Below are 20,986 nucleotides of genomic sequence, written 5' to 3'. Positions count from 1 at the left end.
TGTGTGTGAATTCCTCACCTTGAAGGACATACCGCACGCAGTCGGGTGCCCACAGTGTGCACTCTTTACCGTCGTGTTCCAAGACCAACCTTAAACGGCTAATGTCTTCGAACACAACATAATTTTTTATTCTGTATGAAATGCCTTGGACTAATTCACGCCAGTGTGTCTGTTCAACTATCATTATATCTATGAAATATTCTTTGGTGAGTCCTTAACGCATCCTGCGTCTTAAAAGCCTTGGTGCACCAAGGACAAGGTACGCGAATGCCTTCCGCGTAATGGTCGATCTCCCTGCATATAAGGTCATAATCATTGCACACCATAGTTAGATAACCATTTGCTTTGTATTGTGCGAGTAATGCCTCTTGTTTTGAGGATAATACGCCGTTACCCTTAGGTGTCTTCAACTCCAAGCATAACCCATTATATTTTTTATGTGCATTGAGAACTAAGATGTCAGGCTGACCCGCCTGGTAACCTTTCTGCCAACATACTATCCTTTTGCTAGCTGAGTCCTGTAGTTCTCCAAGACCTGGTGCCAGCAGTAGGTTAGGGTGAAATCGACGTATGTAGTTTACGACCTTCTTATGCAGGTCAAATTCATTTTCTATTTTGAATATTAACTTATTAGGACTGTCAAAGCGCCGCTCTATTTCATACTTACCTGTTTTCCTGAGGGTAGGGAGAACATCGCCTAACACCCATTTTCTGAACTCCTTAGCTACGGACTTTTCAGATCCGAATATTAACTCATAAAGACCCATTTCAGTGATGTAAACGGTATGTGGTTGCGCATTAAGGGTGTCAGTCAGATTGACACCCTTTATAGACCCCAAAGTTACCTTGTTTTCCTCTGAGACGTGTGCTCTAGCTGCGTCCCTAGAGTTAACGTAACCCAACGCCAAAGCCACCTCCTTCGCTTTGAAATAGAGTTTATCGCCTTGCACTATGCATTGCAGTTTGGTGTTGTTGTTTTTGAATACGCGAAGCATTATATACGTAAGGGATATTTTTATCCTTTCTTGGATGAGGGAGCGCAGCGCGCGAATCAATACGCAACACTCTTTAGCTGATTCATTTCTACAGTCAGTTGCGCGTCAGACACGACGAAGATGTATGCGTTGATCTTGTCTGAGTCACTTGCGCTAGTGTTTGGGTCACGCTTGATTTCCAGGGTAATGCCTTCCTGGGTATTTACCAGACGCAATCCCTGCCCATGTAAATCCTCGTCGTCGGTGGTTCGCATGTCAATCCACAGTGCATACTTATCGGTAAAGAACTCGCCGGGTGCAACTTGATCCCCAAACTTTCTTTTTATTTCCCTGTAGATGTCTGAGGGCTTCATTCCCTGCGAATACACCTTATTTGGAACTCCATTGATGCTAATCCCGACGTTGGTGATGTTGGGGTTATGAAAGGCTTCAGAGTCGCGCTTACCGGCTTCATAAGGTTTGATAAATACCAACATCAGCCCTGTAAGACTACGACGTGGTAAATTAATGCTCTGAGTAATTACCGCGTCTGTCTTATCCAGGAAACTAAAGGTTTTGTACATTACCGCGTGGTCGTACAAGAAAGCCTTTCCGGAGCTGTATTCCATGCCAGCGCTGCGTGCTAAATCTTCGGAATGTATGGTTTCATACTGCAATTCCAGGTTGGTAATGGCGTATGGAGGAATACTTCCCGACAACGCAGTGCTTAACCCACCAATGATGTTAGTTATGTTGGCTAAGGTCACTTCAAACTGCAACTCACTCAACTGTCTAGGATAATAAACTCCGTGGCTGGTAATAGCCTCAAAGTCCAATGGTATTACGTATTTAGTACCATAGGCTGTCTTAATGGCCTTTGCATCTGCCACGTCAGTTGCGTCGCCAGAATCGGTAGGTTGTGTCTTGGTGGGAGTCCTAACCTTACGTAAGATTGTGCTACCGATACCCTGCTCTATCTTTTGTGCCCTTTCGAATGCAGTCAACCACAGATCTTTGTAAGTGGTGTAAAGGTCATAGTTGTTTAAGTCTAAGAGGGATTCCCCGGCAAACTTTACTCGCATCTTTGAAACAATGTTGCGACCAAGATTGTTAACGATAATCCTTTCATCTGCGACGGTAGGTTGCACCGTCAAATCAAACCTTAACGCCAGGGTACCAGGAACTAACACTAGGTTATCTGTTAGTCGAGGCACACCTACGTACAGCGTTTCTCCAGGTCTAGCGCTGCTGGGGGTAAAGGTGACTCGGTGAAAGGTGCGTTCTGCTTTCAGTCCGCCAACCTGCTTAGGTAATATATTGGGGTTTAACTTTGAGCTTATCATATATAATGGAAGTAGAAGGAACAGATTTTGATCCCACCACTGAAGAAGGTCAAGTCGATATTAACGACGAAGAATATGAAACCCTGCTTCCTGATGACAATGTAGACCCCCGAGGCCTTTTTGATAAATTGCTGAGCAAGTATGGCGTCAGGGCCCGCGATGCTATGCGTTCCTTGAGAGATAAATTTAGGTCTAAGAACCCCCACACGCCCATTCCAGAATACTTACAAATGGAATCCCTTGGCGTGCGGTCGGACTTAACAGCGGACCTCCTCAATGACCTAAGAGAGCGATACCCAAACATAAACCTGGCTACTTTGGACTTCCAAATAGGAGACAAAGGACAGGTTCAAGTTAGAGAATCGGGTAGGGAAAAATGGTACAACCTGTATCAAAGGAAGAATTCCCGCCTGCTTAACAACCAGCTTCCAAAAGGAGTCACAAATGCGCTTGGAACGCCCAACTTGACGATGCTAAGCACTTTGACTCAAGAGGAAACAAAAGTTGCTCAAAGGACCTTTATTAGAGGTATTTCGAACCCTGGCTACAAAGATGCCCTCAGATCCGCAATCAGACTGCAAGAGGAGCGCCAGGAAAAACTCAACCAATTAGAGACCGTCAAAGAGGAAAAAAGCAAACAACTTGAAGAACTTCCAAAAGATAGCGACGCGACTGGAGGCTTGGTGAGCTTCTTGCAAAAGGTAAAAGCTGAAAAGGAAGCACTTCAAAAGGAAATGCAGGAAAATAAGGTAACCATCAACGACCTTAGGCGACAACTCGACGAAGCAACCAAGAAAGGGGGTAATGTCGATAGTCACTTTAATGCCGTCCAGGAGGAAAACCAAGCATTGCAGGGGCGTATAGAAGAATTAGAAGACGAATTCATGAAACAAAGTAGGTTGACCACTGAAAGCCATGTCGCCGAAATTGCAGACTTTAGAGCTAGGCTTTCTAAGCTGTTGGAAGAAAAAAGCGCCGCAAGAAATCAGCTAAGGACTGCTTTGAATGAATCGGCGGGAAAAGACGCAGAACTACAGCGCTTGGGAAAAGAATTGATGGAGTCTGTTGACAGAGAAAGGCAAGTAATGGTGGACAAGGCAGTGGCGGAGGAACGAATACGACAACTTCAACAGGCCGTCGAAGACCTGGAGGGGCAAATAGAGCGGCAGCAAGAAGTAGTTGCGGACCAAACTCGTCCCGAAGAGGAAAGGGAAGCAGCTCAAAGGGAAGTAGAGACTCTTCAGGAAAGGGTTGCGGAATTACAGGCGCAAAAGGAAAACCTGGAAAGAAAATTGGGGCTTACCACCAAGGAAAAGGTAAAAAGAGCTCTGGTGAAGTATGGTATTCCACTGGCATTCGCGGTTGCTATTTCAAGCGTAGTAGGAGTTATTATGACCGCGCTTAAGGCTACGGGCGCAGGCGTAAAAAAATTAGGCAATGGACTGACGGAATTAGGAAAAAAGATGGCAGCCGGTCTTCCTGGGCTGCTTGGTAGTGTTCTTGGCCTGACCTTAAAGACCGGCGGAGAACTGTTGAAGTTCGTGGGGAATAACATTTGGATCTTGGTCGTCGCTATTGGGGTGGTACTCCTGAAGAAGATGAAGGGTTGATCTTATCCTTGTGTATTATGTCGGGCTTATCGTCGTCGGGCGCCCGAGGTGTTCTCGACTGGGAATAAGTAAAGATAGTATTCGCACCGCCTTGATAATGCGAAACTAAAGGTATGGCAGTCATGGTGCTAATGGCCTTATGATTCCAAACAGCGTCCACCACGGCACCCTTAAACGTCGCGGCATTAAATACGACGAAGCCTTTATACTTATCACCTACTACGGTGTCGCTGGGGCGAAGTTGAAGCTTCGCGTATCGACAATTAACTATCATATGAAAAGTCACCGGCGACTGATTTTCCCTACTACTTGAAGCCTCGTACGTAAAGTGTGATGAGTGCCTGTTATTTACTTTTTTCCTATATGGAAATAGTGGAGTGTTGGTCTCATCTACTATCCTAAACCCAAGATTACAGCTATTACGTAGGTTAACGTTAAGGGTACACATTACCAATCCTAAACCCCCAACCTTTACCCAAATTCCGGTATCAAACCACTCATCCCCTTGGTAATAAATCTCCCCTAAATAGTAATGAAAGCCTTCTTCCTTCGCGTGTGGGTTCATATATCTATAGACTCATTACCGTAAGAGTGCTAATGGTAGCGTGATTATAGGCTGTATCCCTTTGATTTTCTATGCTATTTACACAAACGCTCCCGGTGTCATCTACTCTTATCTGCAGCTTTACCTTCCCGTGACAATCGGTAACCATGTGAAAAGTCCAAACTGATAGATTTTCGATACTGCTGGGGTTAGGCTCTACGGAGAAATGCGTAGGCTCCCTGTTGTTTGTCTTCGCGCGCATAGGCTGCAGTATTCCATTGTCGTCGCAGAAACGAAATCCTACGTTGGCATGACTACTCGTGCCAATGCAAATACTACAAAGGATTAACTTCTTTCCCGAGTAGTTCAAATTCACTGACATACCCGTGACATCAACCCAAGATGCCTGGGTGTATTTTTTCTCGCCTGTGTAAGTCGTATAAACACAATCTACTCCAGCCATGTAGGGGTTATTCATCGCCATATATAATAGCTCAGACCAATGCTTGCAGCTGCTAAGCCGGCTTTTAGTAAGTTATGGTTATATTCCTCGGGTATAACCTTCTTTACTGATTTCTTTGGCAGCACCTTTTCTAATGGTTTCTCTACCTCTTTTTTTGGTTTCTCTACGAAGTGAGGAATGCTCTTGGTCATGTCAGAGTTCACGTCATTCATCCCAAACTTCATGTCCTTGGTAGCTCGCTGCAGCTTATTGTTATAACCCACAACGGAATTGGTGTTAATAACCAAATTACTTGGCATTAACCAACAACCAGGCGACAAAGCGTAATCCAGTCGCACTTTAGACTGCTGCACCGCTAATTGATATCTCTGCACCGACTTGGATATGTCATTTTCTATTATTGCTGACTCAAATAAAGTTAGGAATTCTTCTTGCGTTTCCCGCGAAGCACCTTGGGATCCAACGATGGGGCTGCGGGTATTTACCTGCGCTCCTAAGATACAGTACACGAATGCTTCAATGCTACGGTTAATCCTGGCTAGGTTTCTTAGACCTTTTCCTTTCATCAACACGAATGGATCCCAAGTGCCGAGGTAGTTCGATTGAATTCTGGTAATTAATGAATTATTACTCTTATCGCCACCCATATCACCGAACTCTAACTCATTACTTGGATATTTTTGATGTCCGTAGTCGGCTGGCTTCTCACCGTTGGCACCCCAAACGTAAACTATACCCAGCCCATGCGTCTTACCCTCTTTGTAACGAAAATCTTTTTGCTGTGGTTTGAATTCATTAATTAACCTTTCCAGGGCTGCGGCGTCATATCGGTTATTCATTGAATTAAATGCCTTATCTCCCGGTAAAGGTACATTAAGCTCCTTCAACAACCTCCTAACCGTAAAGGCAACGTGAAACCGCATAAATGAAATGTGGAACATGTCCGCGGCAACACCACAACCTTTAGTGGCGGCCCAGACAGCAAAGTTTAACTGCTGCGGCCAATATCGCATATTGGGTCCTGCTAACCATTCCCTGGCCTCTTTACCTGACGTATGCTTCAACATCGTATTCTTATAGATGTTCCTTACTACTACGTCAAATGATTGCTTACCCACTAAAATCTCTAGATGCGTTACCATCGTTTCAAATTCGTTTACACCACCTTCAGCATCGTAAAATGGGTAATCTTCCTTGTTCATTAATAGATCCCTTGGGAAATTAGGTTCTTTATGCTCGGGTTTTGGTGGCCTTTCTTTATGAACGGGCTTAGGTGTTGGGGGGTGTACAACCGGTAAATGCTTCACCTGATCAACCAGCGTAGGTTTCAAATCCTCATTGCTGTACATTCTTTCACCGTTATAGTAAATCCCATCGGGTCTTCTTTCGAACTTACTAGCACCCGCGTACGGAAACATCTTCCTAAAGGCCCTCCAGTTCCAGTAATCCCGGTTGTCGTGATGTGGCTGCTCCTGTATATCATTCCCAAAAGCGTCGTACATTAGTATATATAATGGATGTTATACCATCAGCACCTCCACTCTATCCTGATTTACCTAATAATGAATTAAATGCCGAGAACTTCCGCTTGAATAAGGCAAATCTAATCCTGGCTTACTTGGAAGGGCAAACGAAACACTACGAAAAAGTCCGAAAAAAGTATGTCAGAGCCCGAAGCATTTTACATAAAATCGCGATAACTTCCGGCTCCATGTCCGTGGCGTTAACAGGCTCTGGCGTGGCTACTTCGCTTACTGGACCTGGGGTAATTGTTGGAGTTCCTTTAGCTAGCGTCGGCGCCGTCTGCGGCATCGTTTCCGCTGTTACAACAGGCATTATGAAACAGTTGTCAAGCAAAATATCCAAGCATGACACGACAATAGCTCTGTCAAGGGCTAAAGTAAATACTATCACTGACCTTGTCTCAAAGGCTTTGCGTGACAGAAAGATAGACGACGTAGAATTCTCGCTTATTTTAGCTGAAGAGGAAAAGTATGAGAAATTAAAGTCGGATGTAAGAAATAAAAAAACAATTGTAAGAGATCTTTCCGAGGAATCTCGCAAAAAGATCTTCCAAGAAGCAAAAAAAGAGCTTCAAAGAAAACTCGCTCAGTAAAGATTTGCTTTGAAAAGAGCGTAACAGGATTCTATTTACATATTGAACGTCAACTGTCATATGTAAATTGACTGAATTACATCATCGCCTTGGAATCCATTCCAACAGGGGGTGGTTGGGATCAATTTTGTAAAATATTTCGTAGATTACGTCAGGGTAATAAGGAATATCCTTATTCAGCTGACAAAACATCCACTCGGCTCTGCTCATATCAGAAACCTCAGGAATAGACTTACCGGTAATTTCAGACAAAAGATAGGGAATAGCTTTGTAATACTTCCCTAGCTTTAATTTTTCTAGCGTTTTCCGCAGGCTTTGTGGCGTTGGCTCTTCTAAATGGTCTATGATTCTTTCCATTACTTCGTTATCTAAATATACTGGCTGATGACCTTGTATGTAACTCATCCAGTCTCTGAAGTATTTTATTCTTTTGTATGGGGTCTTCTTACGACCTCCATTAGCGTAATATTGCTCTCTGGTGGCATTTGGTACAGCATTACGAATATTCTTACCACACTCGTAACACTGTGCTGACGTGTCGTCTTCTATTTGCATTTTTTTACCACAACAAATATACTTATTTGGCTTAGTAGGTACAAACTTGGGTTTTAAGCACTTTATACAGAAGTCAAAAACAAACTCTTTACAATCTTCGCACTCCATATATAGACTAACATATCTTACATAGACGCGGGATGCGGGTAATCGCCGTACGAATCGAGATGGGTACTTTAGACGGGTAATCCTCCGGTTGTCGTTGCGCTAGAACCCCCATTCCCTATACTACTAACCAACGTTTTACGAAAATCAAGATATTTGCTACAAAAATAACTCAACTGGCTGCATTGATTTTGCATATTTGCTGAAGTCTGGAAGTCAAAGCTAAGCTTAAGTTAGATACTGATTCTTGACTGTGGACGTTTGGATGTACTATAGCGCAACTGTTGTTTTACTCTCATTGGGCAGAGTTTTCGAGGCCAGAGAACACCATGGAATAAAATTGTCTCCTAGGGCCACCAGTATCTACAGCTGGATGTTTTTCAAAGGTAATTCAAATGCGACATGTCTCATCAAAGTCTGGGTTTGTATAGTAGGCCAAAGCATCATCAACTACAGTTTCCTTATTGACAGTCAGCCTGTGCATTTTTCCTTTTAATTGCCTCCTGAGGTTTTCATGTACTTCTTGAAATGTATTGTTCTCTAAATAAAACAAAATTGTTTAATTAAAATAAAGTGTATTGTAAGACATGCCAGTGGCTCAATAAAAAAAAAAATGTTTTTCATGACCCCCCCCCCCCCAATTCCCCCTCCAGTTTTCCACTACCCCCCTCACTGATAAAAAATGAACAGTCCCTAAATTGATCCAGCCAGTCAACCTATGTGGTACACTGTACCTTCAGTTTCTTCTATGTTCACATGTGGCTGCTGGCCACCATTGTCTCTTCGTAAGGCTAAAATTTGTTCTACTTCCTGATCAATTGAAGTTGACACCTGGACAACATCAACAAGAATTGCATTTTCCACATCTGGAAACATTTCTTGCAACCTGTCAATTAAACCAACATGTGAAGAACGTGCAGAGCCTCTACTGCAACTGGGTAGATTTGAACCACTTGCGCTTGTGAAGGGGTTTGTTTCCGTATTATTAACTGCCAGGGCTGGAGTAATCAAATCGTCATCACTTGTTTCAGGATCACTTACATGGATTACAGCATGTTCCTGTACAATCGAACCACAGTTTTTACTGACCATGATCAAATAGGCATAATGTGGATAAGTCATTGCCATGTAGCAACCTGTGTTAGAACAGTTGAACAAGAAAAGCGAAGAGGGTAGAAAGTGTGTATTACAATTTTTGGGGGTTAGGATGATTAATGAAGGATGTACCCATACAAGGAATGTGCTCAGAAAAAAACATCTGAATTGATGATCAAAGAGCTATGGAGCTGAACTGCAATACTCCATCATCAGAGGGGTGATTAATGATGAAATTTCTGTTTGCAGGTGGGTGCGATCATTATAATCAGGGAAGGTAGGCTATGATAGAGTGATGAGGTTCTACAGTGTATAGAATACAGATAGGTTATTAATTGTATATCAAATTATCATACCTCTTTGATACCGGAATTGAAACTTTTTGTCATCACGTATAATGCACCATGTTTGTAAATGCCTCCTAAGGTACGAGCATCAAACACTTCATCCCCATCTGGCACACGGACTTTCTTGTTGACCACTTTGACAAATTCAAATTCATTTGGCTTACAATTGGATAAGTCAATATGAGAAACTTTGCGTTCTCTTAATTTTGCTGTAATTTTTTCTATGATCACATGTTCAGGATCAACTGTGCTGTATCTGACTAAACCATCAAACACCACCATATCATCTTTGAATTGGGCAACTTCTGGTACCTCTGCTCCTGGATATTCCAGTGCCACCAATCTTCGTAATTCTTCTTTCACTGATACCTTTGGTGTCTTGCCTTTGTAAAATGCTCTTTTTGCCCCTGGTCTTTTTCGGTTAAGCTTGTCTGTTTGAGGATTGAACTGATTAGCAGATACTATAGGGTCAGTTGACTGGGTTGAAGGATTGGACTGCAAAGATGCAAGAACATTTCTGGCAGAAGTGATGGTTGCTGTGGTTGTGGATGTGGATGTGGATGTATTACTTTGAGACTGTGTAGGAATTAAAAAACACCCTTCTTAGCTCCTCCTGAACAACATCCTCTACATTGCAAAAGAAAAATATTCAGTGTTAAACTTAACTGGAAACTGTCAATGTGATCATTGTGAGAAATAACCTGCAATGAAAAATTTCTATTATGCATACTTAATCAAACAGATATTTCAAAAGAAATGCACAATATGGGCCATGAATATTTAATCAATGGAAGGTCACAGCATGATATGCAGTATTCTCTACTGCTACACATTATTTTCATGTGACAAAAATACAACAGTTTTTCAGCTTGTCCAGCATCACGAATGATGTAGATGCACCAAGCAACAAAACCTTCACAAACGGCTTTCAGCTATCTTAGTAATGATACTGGACAAATAGGGGCACCTGAGGTATATAGATGCACCCCTACGGGTGCCCCTATTTGTCAGGTAATGTTGCTTTGGACCACCTCTCCCCTTCCCCTTCCCCCTATATGTTGGATGTCCCTGTTTGTCAGGTAACGTTAGAGTGCAGTCGTAAAACCCTTAAATAAGCGTAGCTATTTAGCAGTACATACCCGGAACTACTGCTGTTTAATTCTAGGTCTTTCACACGATTAGCTGTAATTACCTGTATTTGCGCGTATTCAAAGTTACACATATTTGATGGGTTTACTGACTACACTCTACAAAACCCCGATCACTTTTTTTATTAGTGGAATCAGGAGTATGTCATCGAAACCTCCAGCAAACTTTTCCTGAATTAATAGTTCGAAACTATAACTTACGTGAAGCTTGTCTGCTTATTCGTTTTATTTTCAAACGGTCGCCCATCGTGTTTTTTTTTACTTTGTTGACCTCTGCATCATCCGCCATCTTGGTAATACACGTGTGTAGAAATGCCTTGCACAAACTTGCCCAAATTGGTGTCCAGGAAAGCTCGCGGTTCTTGCACTAAATAGGAAGCCCAACGGAGAGAATTTACCTTGTACCTAGGGCTCCTCGGTGTCTTGAGCAAGAGCCCTTCATTTTCATCCCCTCCCCTACTCAGTAAAATTTAGCGACTCAATTATATGTAAACTGGCGAGTAGTGAGTTAATTTTACCGACAGCGACTGCAAACTGGCGACAGCGACTGCACATTTTAGCGATTGTAAGTTAGCGACAAGGAATAGCTATTTAGCAATGGCGATTGTAAATTAGCGACAAGGAATAGCTATTTAGCAATGGCGATTGTAAATTAGCGACAAGGAATAGCTATTTAATGACAGCGATTGGACATTTTGGCAATAAGGAATTGCTTTTTTTCAACAACGACAGCAAAGTTATCGACAAAGAATAGCATTTAGCGACAAGGATTGCATGTTAGCATCAAGGAATTTTATTTAGCAAATTTTGAAACGTCCGTATGACCATAGTATTTCAGATCATGTTAATTTTCTAGTCCTGTCAGTTTTCATACTTTGAAAATTTATTACCAATGTTTCTGATTTTTGTCTAAATGAAGGATTGCTATGCGTACACTCTTTTCCTATTTCTAACAGCATCCTGAATTTTTTCTGTTTGCAAACATGTTTCGACATCACACCAAATGAATGTATATCACTTGAGAAGGATTGTTTATGTGTTCCATCAATTAATTCTGGGGCAATATGCCAGTGGTGGCTATTGTATAATTGTTTTTCCTCTTTAGAAAGTGCATATTGTTTTGCCTCACATACTTTTCTTGCCTTCCTAAAATCAATCAAAATAGAATTGAAGACCATTATATTTTGTTAAGACAACATTATCACCTTTTATATCATTGTGTAGCAAAAATTTGGTGCAAAAACTCAAGAGCTTGAGCAGTTTCGTGGAATAGTCTTGCACATTCTTTTTTAGAATTTTAATAACTCTTATTTGTTATGATGTTCAACTTTTATTAAAATTAATGGGATGTTTAAACCAATATCATTACTAATGTCATGTTATGTACTGGTATGTATGTTTAAAACAAAAAAATGTATTGATCAATAAAATAGTAATTGTCTAAATTTGAACTTTTAATTCTATTATTGAAAATGTTATAGAAAATGTAAAGCGTTGTTGAACGTGTGGATATTGGCGCTATATAAAATACCATTTATGCTGCTTGTTCGTCTTTAAGAATCACGAACGTTGCATTGGACTAGCTATGTTTGATGAGGACACAATGCAGTAATAAGACGCCAATGTTGGCAAACTTTTGGCCACGAGTGTGGCCGTTTATTAACATAACTAATACCACTGTATTTTGGGTTTTCCCAAAATGGTAAGTCCACTACTTACAATACAATGTTCTCATCAAAGGTGAGGGTCAAACCGCTTAGACCGATGAATGGACATGAATCGGGCACTCCACCCAAGGCCAATGCAATGTTTTGATCGCTATATCTTTAAGTAATAACAATAACTATGAATTATGTATCGTAAAATTCTAACATGAGCCTAATGTTCACACGGAGTATCGTTACATCTTAAACCTAACGTACGAGTTTCGCTCCTGCTGAAAGTCTTCCTACACCTTTTATTAACGTAAATGCACACTTAAGTTTGCAACCTCGATCAAAACATAATATACGATCTTCGCTCCTGCTGAAGTCTTCAAAATATATATTCTATTACGTGAATGCAAACTTAATTTTCGCTGCATTGGTGTCTTTTTATCGTTAACTATTGAACGGCTTTATGTTTTCACTGCGTATAATCACATTGTTAACGTAACGTATAACTTTCGTTCCTGCTGAAAGTCTTGTGAAGTATCCCAATAATGATTTTAGTAATCCACTACCCGGAATATGGCTGAGAATCATTTCCTTTGCTACTGCTGAAGGACGATTCTGCTATCTAATTTAAATTGGGCGATGGCCTTACAGCAAGCGGCTTTAGAAATTATAGTGAAGGGGAACGTACGTATTTTAGGAAGGCATTTCACTTCCATCGGCCAAAGCGTCTGATTTGTGCGTCTGAAAATCCTTGGGCTGCAGCCCAGGAGGCATCCCCTATTCGAAAACTGTGTGTTTTGTAAAGAGATGTATCTAATCCGCAAAATATTAGGGCTTGTCTGAGCACTTCTACAATTTGAGAGCGTTGAACTGGTGAATTATCTGGCCAACAGAACAAAGGACCGTTTTGAAGATGTCTTACTCTTAAGTACTCGGCGATTAAGGTAACCGGGCAGATGGGTTGTGCATTATCACATTTGAAGGGTGGTTTACATTGCTGTGTTTAAAAAATCTTAGGGTAAGCTGAATCGACATTGTGATACAGTCTGCTGATTTCCAAAAGGTAATCTGATTGAGCTTAATTACATTTCTGATGCTTTGCCCGTGGTTGTATGTCATTTCACCTATCCTAAGATCAGCAAAAATGCTGTAGAGCACATGGCTTTCATCAACCACTTGTGGTAGTCAAGCAAAATAGTTTGGTTAAAAGCATGAACTTTTTGCTCTAGTAGCGGTAAGGTTATAGGTAGCCTAGAATCAAGAGACGGATGTATCTTCCAGTACCCTTTTAAAGCCAATTTACAACCAGCAGATTGAGTGGGGTCTGACACAGATGCTAATCGATGTGTGTAGCTAATAGCAGAAATGTATGTAAAAACTGTAGAAGCCGTGTATTTTTGCTTTGCTAGATAGGCTACGAATAATGTTATGCTATCTGCGTCAATTGGGAGGGCGAATTTCGGTGTGCCAAAGTGGTAGTGGTGGAATTCTCCGAACATTTTCCAAGACCTTTGGTAGGTAGGCAGTGAGGAGTGACTAAGGGAGCTATGCAGCAATGAAGTTAAGATATCTCCCAGTTCTCTGGTAGGAGACGTTCGGGGATGGGAGTTGCAGAGGATTCCTTTCCTGTTGCGAGATTTCTGAATTTTTGGATCTGAAAACGAGATAAACTGTAAGCAAGAGCGTTCGCTTTATCACGTATATGTTTAACCCTAAACAGTATATTGTGCTGTAGGCATGTGAACACTAAACGCCGTATCAAGGCCATCATGTCTCTGTCTTTGGATGTTTGTTTGTTAATCGCGAATGCCACGCTTTCGTTGTCAGACCGAAAGAGTACTCTTTTATTTGTCAATTGCTCGCACCACATGCTGACACCTACAACGATGGGAAAAAGTTCCATTATAGCTATGTTTTTCTTTTTCAGTTCTCTGGCCATTTGCCATAAGTTCATCGACCATAGCCTAGTGATTATGCAGCATCAGTGTAAAACTCCAGCATCAGATGAGCACCAGTTATCCTCTAGAACCTTGCTCTGCCATTGTGAGTTGTCAAGAATTGCTTCCAAATAGCTAGATCTTTCCTTCCCTCGTTATTTGACTAATGTTAGGTTTATAAGGTGACATAAAAATACCTTTCCGGGAACCACGGTTGTACAAGCAAAATTGAGTAGTCCTTTTAGTGATTGTAAATCCCTTAGGGTTACTTTTTTACGTGACTTTGTGTTTTCAATAGCCCTGAGACACTGATTTTTTTCCTGTGGAAGCCTGGCCTCAAACTCAGTGCAATCAAGTTCCACACCTGGGAAACTCAACGTGTGTGCTGGCCCTTCCGTTTTCTCCTGAGCAATCGGCACACCCAGGTCCGCGCATAAGACAAGAAATTGATCAAGCTGGGCTTAATGTAGGGAGAGGGATTGTGCTACGATCAAAAAGTCATCCAAAATGTGGATCATGTTGTTAATGCCCAATTTGTTATGTGTTATCCATTCGAGGGCAGAGCTAAATTGCTCTAAAATTCTGGAAGAGTTAGCACATCCCATTGAAAGGCACCTGTCGATATACCATTTGCCTTGTCACTGGAAACCCAGTAACCCTAGGAAATCTTCATGCGCTTCAAGTTCTTCGTCAATATATCTAACACAGAGTGTCAATTGTTCCTTATTGTTGACATCAGTGTATTCATCACAAAGGATTGAAAAAAAGGAGTTGTCTAAGGCAGTAACTATTTGTCTGGATACCATGTCTGCCATGATTGACACGAACTCGTTCTGTATGTCGTGAAAGGTGTACTTTCTCTGAAGCCAATCGGAAAGCAATGGTACATCATTAGCTCTCAGTTTACGGAGCTGGTTAAAATTGGATTCAGCTTCCGTGTCTCCTTGCATAGCAAGGCCCTGCCGAGCAAGAAATGGGATGATCTCAATTATTTTATAAAACATGTACGGTTTTGTTTCATGGTCGTGTTGGCTGCATTGCTACACATCTCAACGATGTTTCCACTTGACGTTATAACGCCAACTTGGTGATCAGTTGCCAAAATGTGACATTTAGACTTCTGGTGCTCTTGGCAATAGCATTTTTCCAATTTGAATAACCACCCTTGATGAAAGTCAATTCTTTGTTTTTTGCAGTAGAAAGATTGCCTTGTTTATTTTGATGAGCACATACGTAACAAATGACAGAATCACTTTCTTCGCCATAGTGCAACCATGGAAAATCGTTAAACCAGTTAGATTGAAATGAGCGATTCCATTATCCGATTTTCTTTCTAGGGAAACTGAAGTTACGTGGTTGATAAGGTTTTACTACAGGGTCAATGCATTTACTTGACAATTCGATGGTCGCAGCATTACTTGGTGTAGAATCGTGTACAACTACAATATTAAAAAATGCAAAAGATAACGTTAATTTTGGACGCATTCGAAATGTGTTTTTCGTAAAAAGGAACTAAGATAATGATGCATTTTTTATCATAAACCCATAAAAGAATACACACAAGCTACCTGTTCTATTTTATTGTTTTCATCACATCTTCTACAAAACATGCATTAAATATCCGATGACAATAATTGCATACACAATATATAGCTTATTAAATGAAATAAATGCTAACATCGTATTGTGCACCCAGCCTCCTAAAATCTGGCTTGTCAATAGTACGCTTTGAAAGCTGTAAAAAGAGTAGACTTGGGTTATTTTGAAAGAGTATTTCGGCAGTTTCTACAGACAACACTGCACCTGTCAAACCTATACTAAAAAGCCTGGATAGCTCTAAATGAGCGATAACTTGAACATTATCTGGCGAAAGGGATAAGCCATTTAAAGACAGCATTTTAAGTTTAGGCGACAGCTCTACTACCTGAATGACACTATATGCATTCAAATTTTTGCAGTTGTCAAGAAGTAAGTGCTCTAAATTTGAACACACAGTTTTCCCCCAAAGAATTAATATCTCTCAACACATCTTGCCAGCTTAGATCTAGATAAACTAGTTTTGAAGAATTGGCTAAGTGACGTAAAAATGACACAGCCGAATACTTTATGGTGACATTCGTCATGGAAAAATAGGTAAAAGCTTCTGATGTGACATTGTTGCCATTGAGTGTTTATCGGTTTCACTTACACACACGGATAAGGTCTGGTATCACCGGACCTGGTATTCTCATTAATTATGCTGTCAAATCGCTTGTTCGTAAACGAAAAAAAATTAAATGTGTGTCAAACCGATCAAATTTTCAATTAAATAGCTCTCAATATTGCATATATGTTGGGGTTTCTGTGAAGCAGCATCAACTTTTAGCGTTAAAATAAATTACGAAAAGTCCCCAAAATGAACACCCCCCCCCCCCACCGTTTTAAAGGCAGCCTACGGGCCTGTGTCAAAAACATATTGCATGAAGTTTGTATGAAGTTGATTTGTACCTGGTCCTATTTGTACAGTTATTCCGTAAAGCTTTAGCGCCCACCTAGCAAGATCCAGAGTAACTACATCTCCTCCAGATAGGACTCTCATATTTCCATCATGATTTGGCATGTTACAAGACCTTTTATGAGGTCGCCAAAATTTACCAAGAGTATATTGGTGGTGTGGACAAATCCACCAGGTTGAAACCTGATCAGCCAGTTCGTCGAATTTTCCGCATCTTGCTAGTATAAATTCATATTCAGTCAATTCTTCCCGAGAGAGGTGATATGTAAGAAGATGTCGTTTTATATCATCAGCACATTCAGTCAATCTAATTAAATGGGACCAAACTTCGCGATTCGCCGCAGTTTTCATCACCAATAAAGCAAACTTCCATTGCTTCACTTTGAAATTGAAACAATTTCAAAACACGTGCATTTGACAGCTCATTTATTTTGCTGGTCAGTGGCCTCATTTCTAAGACTACAAACAAAGCCATTGGCTCTGCATGATGTTTGGTGTTAACATACCGCTTTTTTGCTCTAATGCAGCACTTATGCTACAAAAATCATACTTAACTACAAAGTAATGCTTGGGACAATCGTTGGGAGAGGAATTGAAGACTCGTCTTGATGGTTGCTTGTAGAATCACGTTTTACCGATCGTGCAAATCTGATGTGAATAACTGTGTCAATCAAAGGTCTGTTCAATTTGTTGTATTTAATGCTCTCTATTGCCAAATTTACAGGTCTTTCCTGGAAATTCAATGGAATTAAAACTAAAGTAGTATATCTTTATTGATTTATTGATCTTACAAGTGGAAAGTTGTCTTCAATTATTTGAAATAAGCGTTCGCATCGTTTTCTATTAATTCATGGCTAATTCAACATACAAATTTCTTACAAAACCAACCACAAATGAACGATAAAAAATATTTTTCTGAGCCCACTTGTGGAATGTGTTCAAAGAAATACCTTTAAAATATCCTATCTTGGGTTTAAACATAATTCTATGTCAATAGAGTAGAAATTTGAGGGACGTAACATTCGATTTTCATTTTCAATTTGACAACTCGTAAAATGCTTAGATTTGGCGGAGTCACAATATGCCTAAAACATGCTGGCCGCAAAATATTTTTACATTTTATGAAAGATCAATGTTTACTTGTATCACGATAAAACTACTAGAGTTATAGAGCGATCCACTTTTGAGATTTGAATTTGTATCTTTTGTCATAATTTTGCTCGTCACGAAATGTCAAATATAGTGCAAAAGTAGTGTAAATTTTCTCCAAATAAAATACTTCTTGAAGCTTTTAATATGTCAGGTTTTTCCTCAGATGTGTATCTACCAGCATGTAAAAGGATATAATTTTGTGCGCATTTTAAAAAGAGATACGAAGCCTCAAATGTCATTCAAATTACGTTACCAGAAGGTGTCCAAAGACTTAATTTTTGCCTGAAACTTGACCCCCCCTTGAACTTAGCGAATTTGAGAGGACATTCAAAATAAAATGCATTTTAATACTACCAGTAGGAAAGGCTTTCTGTACATAAAGTTTGAAAGAAATCTGAGACCCCATCCAATTTGGGTTGGTGATTCTTAGGGACACAGCCTCTTAAGAGAATAATTAATGCATTGACCATTGTATTTTTACATTAAATATTGATTATCACTTTTGTGAGTGAATGAGATAAATTTTCATTCGCTTTTTGAATGTTTGAAAGGAAGTAACATTTTTAATTGGAGCTTGAATTTCTTCCCAAACCTTAGAATCTTAAATTTACCATAGTTGGTATTGATTGATGAATGAACAACATTACCTTTATAGGCATATATTGTATTATAAGAATGCTGCTCACTCACCAGCTTAAGTATATTTTTGAATATATGAGGTACTTCAGATTTATTATTTATAATTTGATGTGTAAGTAATGCTGATCTTAGTTTGAAAATGTTACTGAAGGATAGTAACTCTAACAGATTGTAAAAGGGAGATGCATGTTCTCTCGTACCACAAAAAAAACATGCATCTTACACATTTGTTCTGGATTGTGCGGATTTTTTCCAAATTTGTCTTATATGTGCAGCCCCAAGAGTGTATACCATAAGAGAGGTAGGGATAAATCAATGAATAGTAGATATTTCTTAAGGTTTTTATGGAAACATAGTACCGTAAAATCCTTAAAATTCCTATGTTTTTACTGTGTACAACTTTTATTTGATGTTCCCAATTAAAATGCTGGTCTATAAAGACCCCAAGATATTTAATGTATTGTTTTGGTTGTAAGGTTTGGATTCTAAAATCATTTACTTTTTTTCTGGGTGACTTAAACAAGGCAAAACCTCTATCTTCTGAAGAGATCTAGAAAGCTGAACTGTTCTGGATAAGAGATGCACAAGTACAACTGAAACAGGACATGAACGACAAGAGCTCAAAACGCCTTTGTCCTACAGCCAACAAGGATCATGGTATGATAACAGTTGGCGGACGAGTAGATAAATGGATGCAAATGAGCTACAATCAAATTGAAGTCATTCTCTTACCCTATGATCATCGTTTTTCTCGTCTTTATGTAACATACGTACATAATCAAGGACATTATGGCGTCGCGACTACTGTTGCCAAAGTCAGAGCAAGATTTTGGATCATTGGTGCTCACAAGATCGCTTCAACTTTGAATATATTTTTCTAGATATGAGTAACGCTTTATTTTTGCTTCCTTTTTTTTAGATTTCGAACAACTCGCATATCAAACTCGCAACTAGCAACTAGCTTCTACCTTCTAGCTTCATGTACGTAAGAAGAGAATAAAGTTCTGAAACCGTAGCTTTTCATATTTCGTTTATTGACGAAACATTCGAAATCCGGTAGCTTGCTCTGAAACTCATTTATTTTACTCAACTAATAATTTACAGTGGCACCTCTATTAAGCGGCCACCTATTAAGCGGTCACCCTCTATACAGCGGCGACCTTTCAAAGTCCCAAAAATATGCCACTAAATTATTGTTTTTAGTACCTCTAGTCACTGTTTTCCTACCGCAACGGTAATATTGATTGCTTTTATGACCTCTGTTAAGCGACCAATAAGCCTTGTGTTGAAATGTTTTACGTGTGTTTTACGTTAGAATGAATAGGCGAAAATTGATAATGGCAAGAATAATTGTAATTTAATTCGTTGTAACATGAGGGTAATTAGCTATAACAAGAATGAAATAAGACGTAAATATTCGCTCTCTAACACAGCATATAAAAAGAGTCAGTTCACATGGGAGATTAGCTCCGTCAGTTTGTACCAAGGATTATTTTTAGTGATAAATATAAATTTGTTCTGCTTTGTACGATTGTGAATTAACAACAGGTTACATGCTAAATGCCATAAACTGAAAACATTACATTTGAACCTTGGCAAGGAGTTATAACAAGCTTTTGACATCAATCGCTAATTGTGTTTTGTTTTAACCGAACCCCGGTTAGCTCAGTTGGTAAGAAAGTTGGTCTGTTGTGCGGGAGGTACTCTTTAAATAAAATATTAGCACAGCCACACACACAATGGCATGTATATTGCTAAAATAACGTTTTTTCGTATATTTGATGTTATATAATAATAATTAATAAAATAGTAACTTATTCAATAATTCTAAGGCACAAATTTTGCATATGAATATGGTCAAATGTATCATTAAATAAATGGATGACCATTAACTAAAGGTGGTCTGCAACCCATAGATCCCATCGACAACTTTCTTTAACTTTTTGTCTACTAAAAGAACTTCATAGGAATTACGGTCTTTTCTCTACCTTGCACTTTCGCTAATTATCTAAAAGCTCGATTTGCTACTAATAGAATTCGATTTGCTACCTCGAGGTAGCACAGTCGTTATTCTATCTCAAGATGCTTATGAATATCCTATATAACATTTTGGATAGTTTATTATCAGTAATTTTAAGTAATTTGTTATTATTTAAATGTTTTTTTAAAGAAAGAAATTTCAAAGCGTATTTGGCATAATGGGGACTTCGGCCGTCAATATCCGTCTCGTAATCTGTTATATCAAACAAGTCTCAGGTAGTCCGGCTTTACAACCAAGGCAGTGGGCTGATAACACAGTGCCCTCCTTGCTAGCAATAATCCTAATCGGAATCGGCTTCTCATGATATTCGTTGCGAATGTTGCACCTTCCCAGTCATCACGAATTTGTCATTGATTACTTGACCTTGAACACTTGAAATAAAACCTGAAACCATCTGGTTGTAGGCCTCCAAGCTTTTGAAGGCCTTAAACTGATTTGTTGTGTAATAACTGGTATTGATAACCTAATAACAAAGGAGATCTGTAGTTTCTATTGGCGGTAAACATTGTGGATCTAGACTTGCATCGACGTTTCACGTGTGGCTCTAGTTTATTTTGCATAGTCGCTTAAGGGTAATTTAGAAATATCTTGTTTTTCTTCTGTTTGCCAGAAACTTTGTCAAAATCACGCGACATACATAAAGTTCGCGCACCAAACTGTATTTTGACATATGGCTAATGAGCTTGTGCGACACTAATATGACGGACGACTAATTTGCAAAATGCTGTGACGTCACGTGAAAACCAAGAATAAGCACTGCATTACATT

The 20,986-nt window shown here is 39.8% G+C and overlaps 1 long non-coding RNA gene and 1 pseudogene across 1 annotated transcript in view; one reads left to right on the top strand and one right to left on the bottom strand.

Moving 5' to 3' along the window:
* The window catches only part of LOC116289682 (uncharacterized), a 60,297-nt gene that overhangs the window by 21,987 nt on the left and 17,324 nt on the right, over positions 1-20,986 (top strand). The window lies entirely within an intron of this gene.
* LOC148907505 (zinc finger MYM-type protein 1-like) lies at positions 14,531-16,491 on the bottom strand (annotated as a pseudogene).

The sequence above is a fragment of the Actinia tenebrosa genome, unplaced genomic scaffold, assembly GCF_029948245.1.
Source record: "Actinia tenebrosa isolate PJP-AT-01 unplaced genomic scaffold, QUT_ActTen_1.0 PGA_scaffold3__52_contigs__length_22856419, whole genome shotgun sequence".
NCBI lineage: Eukaryota > Metazoa > Cnidaria > Anthozoa > Actiniaria > Actiniidae > Actinia > Actinia tenebrosa.
The sequence above is the reverse complement of the archived record's forward strand: the minus strand, read 5'-3'. Positions and strand labels throughout refer to the sequence as shown.